The sequence below is a fragment of the Moschus berezovskii genome, chromosome 9 (assembly GCF_049115385.1).
Source record: "Moschus berezovskii isolate FMDL1 chromosome 9, NW_MosBer_1.0, whole genome shotgun sequence".
Lineage (NCBI taxonomy): Eukaryota > Metazoa > Chordata > Mammalia > Artiodactyla > Moschidae > Moschus > Moschus berezovskii.
Window position 1 is genome coordinate 78,650,361 of NC_142468.1, and position 8,164 is coordinate 78,658,524.

Below are 8,164 nucleotides of genomic sequence, written 5' to 3' on the forward strand. Positions count from 1 at the left end.
GAACAATGATAATAAAAGGATTTGAGAAAACAGCTCCAAAAGATCTGAGATTTAAGACTATCTTTACTCATCAAATAGAAATCAAAAAATGTTGATGTTTTTGTTGAAGTTCATTTGATAAGTCGTGTTTGACTCTTTGCAATCCCATGTCAGTCAGTGCTAACTGTGGCTTTTTAAAAAATTCTCTTTGTATATAAACAACATCTGGAATCTTTCTGAGTTGAGTAAATGGATCTGAAAAATGGATCTGTAGTGACTGAGTTTATTTTGCAAGGATTTTCTGCAGGATGGGAACTTCATATTGTCTTCTTCGTGACATTCTCCTTGATCTATGGGGCTACTGTGCTGGGAAACGCTCTCATTATGGTCACGGTGACATGCAGTTCCACCCTTCGTTCTCCCATGTACTTCCTCCTCGGAAACCTCTCCTTTTTGGACTTGTGTCTCTCCACGGTCACCACACCCAAGATGATCAGAGACTTGCTCACTGAACACAAGACCATCTCTATATGGGGATGCATGGCTCAGATGTTCTTTATGCACTTGTTTGGAGGTGCTGAGATGACTCTTCTGGTAGCCATGGCTTTTGACAGATATGTGGCTGTATGTAAACCCCTGCACTACAGGAAAATCATGAACCACAGGTTGCTGAACGGGTTTGTTATACTCTCATAGACAACTGGTTTTATACACACCATGAGTCAGATGGTATTAACGGTAAACCTGCCTTTCTGTGGCCCCCGCATCGTAGACAACATATTCTGTGACCTTCCCCTTGTGATTCAGCTTGCGTGTGTGGAAACATACACCCTGGAATTATTTGTCATTGCTGACAGTGGACTCTTGTCACTTATCTGTTTCCTCCTCCTGCTTGTCTCCTACACTGTCCTCCTGGCCACTGTGCAACGAAGATCATCGGGAGGCCTCTCCAAAGCTCTATCCACACTGTCTGCCCACATCGCTGTGGTCAGTCTGTTCTTTGGGCCGTGTATCTTCATCTATGCCTGGCCATTCAAGAGTTTTGCCAGCAATAAAGTCCTTGCTGTATTTTACACTGTATTCACACCCTTATTGAATCCTATTATTTACACCTTGAGAAATCAGAAAATGCAATAGGCCATGAAAAAATTAAGGTTCCAAAATATTAGCTCCACATAGAATTTTTAGATTTTAGAACTGTATAGGTAACCCAGCTTTCAAATATATTGCAAGTATAATTTGAATACATATGCAATACATAGTTTTACTTCCTTATTTTAGAATCATAACTGATGCATACAAAATTAATGATAATATATTTTAAATTTATTAAATGCTGTTATAATGATAATTAGTGATCTCAGCAAATAGACATATAAAATTCATTAAATACTTTATGATACAGGCAATATATATTTGTTAGTGAAGAAAGAAATATAAAAACATGGTGATTACTGTTAGAGATTACTTTAATTGAAATGGGTTGTTAATGACAGTCATAATACTATCATTTATACTCATAGTCATTTATAAATGACAGTCATTTACAGTGTCATTAAATGAGACTGAACAAACAATGATTGAAAGAATTTGAAGAAATGAAAGAAAATGTAAGAATAAAAAGTCATATTTGACAGCATCATAAATATAGAATGATAGATTGAACATAAGATACCAAAGGGAAAAAACAATAGAAGGGCAATTTCAATAGAACTGCATAGAGCAGCCTTGAAATCAAACACTCTAAGAAATTCCATTTGAATTCACAATTGACTTTCAAACCTAAGGAAACAAAAGTAGAAGCACTTTTTTAAAAATTTTATGTAATATACCATGTAAATTGTCTTTTCCAAGTGCTTAAACTATGTTTCAATTGTCTTTGGTAAGCTTGAAATTTTTCTTGCAATTATAAGCAAATTAACATTTGCTTGTTAGTGTTAAGGGCAAGGGGGCATTTCTTGCTGAATTCAGAATCCCAAACTTATTGATGGCTAAACTTAAATATTCTTCCCCAATTCAAGAGACTAAACATTTCTTCTTGTTCTAGGCAATAGTTTTCAAATTAATCCTAAAGAAGTATATAGATTTTTTTCTCCATTCAATGCATCTTCAAGTTCATCCAAAGTGATGCTGTTAAAACACAGTGCTCGGATTCTTTACAGCATGTTGGTAGCCTGTTTCTTTAAACTGTTCAGTTCAGTTCAGTTCAGTCGCTCAGTAGTGTCCGACTCTCCGCGACCCCATGAATCACAGCACGCCAGGCCTCCCTGTCCATCACCAACTCCCGGAGTTCACTCAAACTCATGTCCACAGAGTCGGTGATGCCATCCAGCCATCTCATTCTCTGTCGTCCCCTTCTCCTCCCGCCCCCAACCTTTCCCAGCATCAGAGTCTTTTCCAGTGAGTCAGCTCGTCGCATGAGGTGGCCAAAGTATTGCAGTTTCAGCTTTAGCATCAGTCCTTCCAATGAACATCCAGGACTGATCTCCTCTAGAATGGACTGGTTGGATCTCCTTGCAGTATAAGGGACTCTTAAGAGTCTTCTCCAACACCACAGTTCAAAAACATCGATTCTTCGGCGGTCAGCCTTCTTCACAGTCCAACTCTCACATCCATACATGACCACGGGAAAAACCATAGCCTTGACTAGACGGACCTTGGTTGGCAAAGTAATATCTCTGCTTTTTAATATACTATCAAGGTTGGTCATAACTTTCCTTCCAAGGAGCAAGCGTCTTTTAATTTCATGGCTGCAATCAGCATCTGCAGTGATTTTGGAGCCCAAAAAAACAAAGTCTGACACTGTTTCCACTGTTTTTCCATCTATTTCCCATGAAGTGATGGGACCAGATGCCATGATCTTCGTTTTCTGAATGTTGAGCTTCAAGCCAACCTTTTCACTCTCCTCTTTCACTTTCATCAAGAGGCTTTTGAGTTCCTCTTCACTTTCTGCCATAAGGGTAGTGTCATCTGCATATCTGAGGTTATTGATTTTTCTCCCAGCAATCTTGATTCCAGCTTGTGCTTCTTCCAGCCCAGCGTTCCTCATGATGTACTCTGCATATAAGTTAAATAAGCAAGGTGACAATATACAACCTTGTCGTACACCTTTTCCTATTTGGAACCAGTCTGTTGTTCCATGTCCAATTCTAACAGTTGCTTCCTGACCTGCATACAGGTTTCTCAAGAGGCAGGTCAGGTGGTCTGGGATTCCCATCTCTTTCAGAATGTTCCACAGTTTATTGTGATCCACACAGTCAAAGGCTTTGGCATAGTCAATGAAGCAGAAATAGATGTTTTTCTGAAACTCTCTTGCTTTCTCCATGATTCAGCGGATGTTGGCAATTTGATCTCTGGTGCCTCTGCCTTTTCTAAAACCTGCTTGAACATCTGGGAGTTCACGGTTTACATACTGCTGAAGCCTGGCTTGGAGAATTTTGAGCATGACTTTACTAGCGTGTGAGATGAGTGCAATTGTGCGGTAGTTTGAGCATTCTTTGGCATTGCCTTTCTTTGGGATTGGAATGAAGACTGACCTCTTCCAGTCCTGTGGCCACTGCTGAGTTTTCCAAATCTGCTGGCATATTGAGTGCAGCACTTTCACAGCATCATCTTTCAAGACTTGAAATAGCTCAACTGGAATTCCATCACCTCCACTAGCTTTGTTCGTAGTGATGCTTTCTAAGGCCCACTTGACTTCACATTCCAAGATGTCTGGCTCTAGGTCAGTGATCACGTTATCGTGACTATCTTGGTCGTGAAGATCTTTTTTGTACAGTTCTTCTGTGTATTCCTGCCACCTCTTCTTAATATCTTCTGCTTCTGTTAGGTCCATACCATTTCTGTCCTTTATCGAGCCCATCTTTGCATGAAATGTTCCCTTGGAATCTCTAATTTTCTTGAAGAGCTCTCTTGTTTTTCCTATTCTGTTGTTTTCCTCTATTTCTTTGCATTGATCACTGAGGAAGTCTTTCTTATCTCTCCTTGCTATTCTTTGGAACTCTGCATTCAGATGCTTATATCTTTCCTTTTCTCCTTTGCTTTTCGCCTCTCTTCTTTTCACAGCTATTTGTAATGGCAAGCTAAATTCATGCTTGCTGCTGCTGCTAAGTCGCTTCAGTCGTGTCCGAATCTGTGTGACCCCATAGACGGCAGCCCACCAGGCTCCCCGTCCCTGGGATTCTCCAGGCAAGAACACAGGAGTAGATTGCATTTCCTTCTCAAACGCATGAAAATGAAAAGTGAAAGTGAAGTCGCTCAGTCTTGTCCGACTCTTAGCGACCCCATGGACTGCAGCCTACCAGGCTCCTCCTGGATTTTCCAGGCAAGAGGGCTGGAGTGGCTTGCCATTGCCTTCTCCAAATTCATGCTTCAGTTCAGTTCATTTCAGTTCAGTCGCTCAGTCGTGTCCGACTCTCCGCGACCCCATGAATCACAGCACGCCAGGCCTCCCTGTCCATCAACAACTCCCGGAGTTCACTCAAACTCATGTCCACAGAGTCGGTGATGCCATCCAGCCATCTCATTCTCTGTCGTCCCCTTCTCCTCCCGCCCCCAATCCCTCCCACCATCAGACTCTTTTCCAGTGAGTCAACTCGTCGCAAAAGTATTGGAGTTTCAGCTTTAGCATCAGTCCTTCCAATGAACACCCAGGATTGATCTCCTTTAGAATGGACTGGTTGGATCTCCTTGCAGTAGTTCACAAATGTCAAAATAACCTATAACATATTATTGACCAGAATGCTCATAAAAAATTACCAGTGAAACAGTTTTATGCTATACCTAAAATTGTCCCATAAAATTATGATTATTTCTCTAAGATGGATATAATCAAAAAGGTGACAAATAACAAGGGTTGACAAGGATGTAGAATAATTGGAACCCTCATATACTGCTGATGGAATACAGAATGGTGCAACCATTTTGGAGAGAATTTTGGCAGTTCCTCAAAAATGTTAAATTTAGAATTACCATGTGCCCAGGTTACTTCATTCCAAATACATCTTCAAAAGAAATTAAGGCACATGTACACCCCAAAAATTATACTAAAATGATTGTAGCAGCTTTCATCATACTAGTAAAAATGTTTAAACGACCCAAATGTTCATCAACTAATGAATGGATAAATAAAACATGCTGCTGCTGCTGCTGCTAAGTCACTTCAGTCGTGTCCGACTCTGTGTGACCCCATAGGCGGAAGCCCACCAGGCTCCCCCGTCCCTGGGATTTTCCAGGCAAGAACACTGCAGTGGGTTGCCATTTCCTTCTCCAATGTGTGAAAGTGAAAAGTGAAAGTGAAGTTGCCCAGTCGTGTCCGACCTTCAGCGACCCCACAGACTGCAGCCTACCAGGCTCCTCCATCCATGGGATTTTCTAGGCAAGAGTATTGGAGTGGCTTGCCATTGCCTTCTCCGTAAAACATGCTATATACATATAATGGAATATTATTTGGAAATAAAAATGAATCAGGTACTGGCATATGCTACACTATGTATGAATCTTGAAAACATTTGGCTAAGTTAAAGAAATGAGTCACTAAAAACTACACGTTACTTGAGTCCATTCGTATGAAATATCCTTTATAGGCAAACCCTTAGAAGTAGAAAGTAGACTAATGGTTGCCTAGAGCCAGAAGTGTGAGGGAAGCAAGGATGTGGTCTTTTTAGACTGGCTTCTCTTCAATGTTTTCAAGACTCATTCACGTCACAGCTTACCTCACTACTTGATGCTAAGAGTGACATGAGCAACATGAGAGGAGGAATCCCTGGTCCATTGCTCTACAATAAACACACCAATTTAACAGCAAAGAGGAACTCAAAAGCCTCTTGATGAAAGTGAAAGAGGAGAGTGAAAAGTTTGGCTTGAAGCTCAACATTCAGAAAACGAAGATCATGGCATCTGGTCCCATCACTTCATGGGAAATAGATGGAGAAATAGTGGAGACAGTGTCAGACTTTATTTTTTTGGGCTCCAAAATCACTGCAGATGCTGATTGCAGCCAGGAAATTAAAAGACGCTTACTCCTTGGGAGGAAAGTTATGACCAACCTAGATAGCATATTAAAAAGCAGAGACATTACTTTGCCAACCAAGGTCTGTCTAGTCAAGGCTATGGTTTTTCCCATGGTCATGTATGGATGTGATAGTTGGACTGTGAAGAAAGCTGAGCGCCAAAGAATTGATGCTTTTGAACTGCGGTGCTGGAGAAGACTCTTGAGAGTCCCTTGGACTGCAAGGAGATCCAACCAGTCCATTATAAAGGAGATCAGTCCTGGGTGTTCATTAGAAGGACTGATGCTGAAGCTGAAACTCCAATACTTTGGCCACCTCATGAGACGAGTTGACTCACTGGAAAAGACTCTGATGTTGGGAGGGATTGGGGGTGGGAGGAGATGGGGACGACAGAGAATGAGATGGCTGGATGGCATCACTGACTCGATGGACATGAGTCTGAGTGAACTCCGGGAGTTGGTGATGGACAGGGAGGCCTGTCTTGCTGTGATTCATGGGGTCGCAAAGAGTCGGACATGACTGAGCGACTGAACTGAACTGAACTGAACTGAGTGAACAGATTTTCTTTGTGGGAACCCTGAAACCAATTGAAAGTCTCTTTTACCCCTGGAGAATGAAAAATCAGACTCACCAAATCAGGCAAGGAGATTCGGGTCTTGCTAGTATTTGAGCTCTTACAGGTCTGTCACAGTCTGGCTGTCTAGGGGAAGACAGAGGCAGTTAGCTGGACCAGTTATATAATTGATTCTCCATAACTCAGCACAGAATGAGTGGATAAAATATTCCAGCTCTCAGCTTCCACCTGTAAAGGAAAGAGTTAATTTACGGATCTAGCAACCCAACTTCACAGAGTATTCCCAAAGAACTAGTACTTATCTCACCAAGCTTGGAGCTGTGATGGTTCTGATAGAGTCCAGGTGCTGGGGGAGAATGGGGATAGCAGATTGGGCTTCTAGATGCCAAAGCTTCACCACATACCCCACCACGATCTGTGCACAGAGTGAGAAAACAAAACTCACTGCCAAGAGGCATGCTTCCTCCTGAGGAGGGAAACCATTGGCAGAGGTCTCCAGAACCTCTGTTCAGGTTTATTGGTGAGGACCTCCTCCTGTACAAGGCCAATCTGTGAAGACTGGCAGAGGTGCCTGCACGGTCTAATGTTTAGAGACCAATGCAGAGAATCAACAGAGAACCAGGCAAAGATGTTCTAAAGAAAGAAGCAAGGTAAATCTCCAGAAACTGACACTAATGAAACAGTTCATGATTTGCCTGAGAATTGAAAGTAACTGTCATAAAGATTGACTTTGGAAAGAAGAGAGCGTAGTTCAGTAACAGTCTCATGACTCCCTTCAATAATAGTCTCACGGCTCCTGCCAGAACATGACAGTAAAATCTCACAATTACTTTAGTATATAGTCTCTTTCATTTTTATCAGGCCCAGCGTATCCCAGGGGTTATGCTGGGCTTCTACTTTAGTTATTAAGCAGAAGAGGAAGTTAGTCCAGGCCTAAAAGATGACCTATTTCCTTGCAGAAGTGATGCCTCTGAAGCTCCTTGAGCAGCAGAAAGTTCTAGCTCTTACTGATGTTGAGGAATCTGTAGAACCAAAGTCTATCAGGGCATTTATCCAGATGTACTCATTCCATACTTCAGGGTTTTCAATTTTTCCCAACCAGTGCTCTGACCTTATCATGATACACATGCCTAGAGTGTTTGTACTTTTTTGGATCCGTGTAACTGTGGAAGATCCCCTAGAGAAGGGAATGGCAACACACTTCAGTATTCTTGCCTAGAGAATTCCATGGGCAGAGGAGCCTGGCGGGCTACAGTCCATGGGGTTGCAGAGTTAGACACTCCTGAGTAACCAACAGTTTCAAAGGTGAAGGATATTCTATAGGTATACTTGTGTAACTCTGTTAGATCTTCAGTACCTTGCTTGTCTGTGTCTACTTACTCAGGAGACAAGGAACTCTTTGTAAACTGCCAAAGAGTTTTTAAATCCTTACACCTAACCTTTAACGTTTGTTAGTTAACGACTTTCAATTTCTTTTTATTTCAAGGCATCAATACAACTTACAATAACCAAACAACTGCACTCTTTATAGGAATTTCTCTTCTCTTTCTTCCAAATAAAAGAATCATTCACCTGCAATAGCATTCCTTTCCAACAGGTT

The 8,164-nt window shown here is 41.6% G+C and overlaps 1 pseudogene; it reads left to right on the top strand.

Moving 5' to 3' along the window:
* Positions 1–228: 228 nt before the first annotated feature.
* Positions 229–1,158, top strand: LOC148776582 (olfactory receptor 4L1-like; annotated as a pseudogene).
* Positions 1,159–8,164: the final 7,006 nt, after the last annotated feature.